Here is a 1,725-nt window from a genome sequence, read left to right on the forward strand (position 1 = left end):
CCCCCCCATCTTCAGGTTCACACACAAATAAAATGGCATAACAGGAAATGAGCAATGGCCATAATTCAAATGGCTGATCTTCACATACAGCACTGTATTGCAGACAAAGGGCCTTTCCATTGAAAATAGCAAGGGAGCATTACTGCATCCACAGCAATGAGTCATTGTCGTCAGCCTCGGTTCAGAAATAATTTTACTAGAGCAGGAGGAGCTGCAACTCCACCTTTCACACTGTTACTCTTAAATAAATACCTCAAATTTTGAGCTACTTTTCTCTTCCTAAGAGACAAACATGTAACAAAATAGTTTAAAAGCAACAAGTTATGAGTTAAGTACTGTATTGGAAGTAGACAAACAATAAAAAGAGTTAAGACAGAGACATTGAAACTTCTCCATTTACCGGTTATGTTTTTATAAAACTAAAGTCAGTCAAAATGATATAAAAAGTTATTCAAAGCACGAACTCAGAACAGTGAGTCTAACCCTATTTGTCTTGTCTAAAAATCTCCTTAAAATTTGATTGTTCAAACAACAGGGAGTGTGAAACCAGAGCCACATTTTGCGGGGCTGCTGTCCCCCTCACTAAAATAAAGTTTTCCACTACCTTCAGCCCGTTTCATCGTAGTCAGCTGGGTCAATAGTACACAGCCCTCCTCCACGTACTCCCCCCTATTCCTCTACAGAAAGAAGGAATTAGCTTTAACGTGTGGTGGTTGATGCCTTGACAGGGGGATGATGGGAAGGGGAAATGGAAAATGTTACCCCACTCTCCTGCATGGCCCAGTTCTCTCCAACTCTCCTTACACTCCTCCCTCCTCCTCCTCAATATTCTTTTTACATTCACTCTATTTTCTCTTCTTCCACTCCTTCTCCTCCCCCTCTTTTCAGCCTTGGCTCCAATGTATTTTCCTATAATGGAGTTTTTGGCAGAATGAGCCCCTGACACTTCCTGGATGCCTGTGTGTTGAGCTATCTAAGTATGGGAAAAAGGAGAGGGGACTGCTTTTTTTTCTTTACACTTAGCACCGTTTGCCCATGAATACGGAGAAAAAAGGAGGAGACATAGTAAACTCAATCTTCTTCATTCTATACATGAAAGATGTGCAGTACAATGTTCCCCGTCAGTGTTTTATAATAAACATGTTGTTTCTGGATTAATATTACTGATGCAATTTACAGCTGTAGATGTGTAATGTTCTGATAATTTAACTCCTTTATATACTGTTAGGTAGTTTAATCTACAGAAGTGCATCATATTGTATAAAATCATATGTTTGCAGCGTTGCTGTCCTGTGAGACCATGTCTCTAAAAAGTCACTTTTTCATTAAAAACAGTTCTGTTTTTAGCTTAGACGATAAATCCTCAAGCTGATCCAAGAGGCTTTTTAAAGAGTTAATTTAACTTGAGATGTAAGAGAATTTTTTCATCAAGTAAAAGGAACATGGAGATGCATGGGTTTTACTAAGGGTATTAAAGTTAATCTGAAAAGTTATTAAAGCTGTCAGACAAAATTAGTGAAGGAAAAAAAATACAATATTTACCTCCTGAGGTGTAGATTAGTAGAAGTACAAAGTAGCATAACTTGGAAATTAAAGTACAAGTACCCAGACATGTCAAAAGTATTAACATTCATTGCTCGGGTAGAAGTATACACTCACCGGCCACTTTATTAGGTACACCTGTCCAACTGCTTGTTAACACTTAATTTCTAAGCAGCCAATCAC

The 1,725-nt window shown here is 38.3% G+C and overlaps 1 protein-coding gene across 1 annotated transcript in view; it reads left to right on the top strand.

Moving 5' to 3' along the window:
* Positions 1–1,725, top strand: part of pear1 (platelet endothelial aggregation receptor 1) — a 44,451-nt gene that overhangs the window by 23,831 nt on the left and 18,895 nt on the right. The gene's annotated exons all lie outside the window — the stretch shown is intronic.

Source organism: Etheostoma cragini, chromosome 6 (assembly GCF_013103735.1).
Source record: "Etheostoma cragini isolate CJK2018 chromosome 6, CSU_Ecrag_1.0, whole genome shotgun sequence".
Lineage (NCBI taxonomy): Eukaryota > Metazoa > Chordata > Actinopteri > Perciformes > Percidae > Etheostoma > Etheostoma cragini.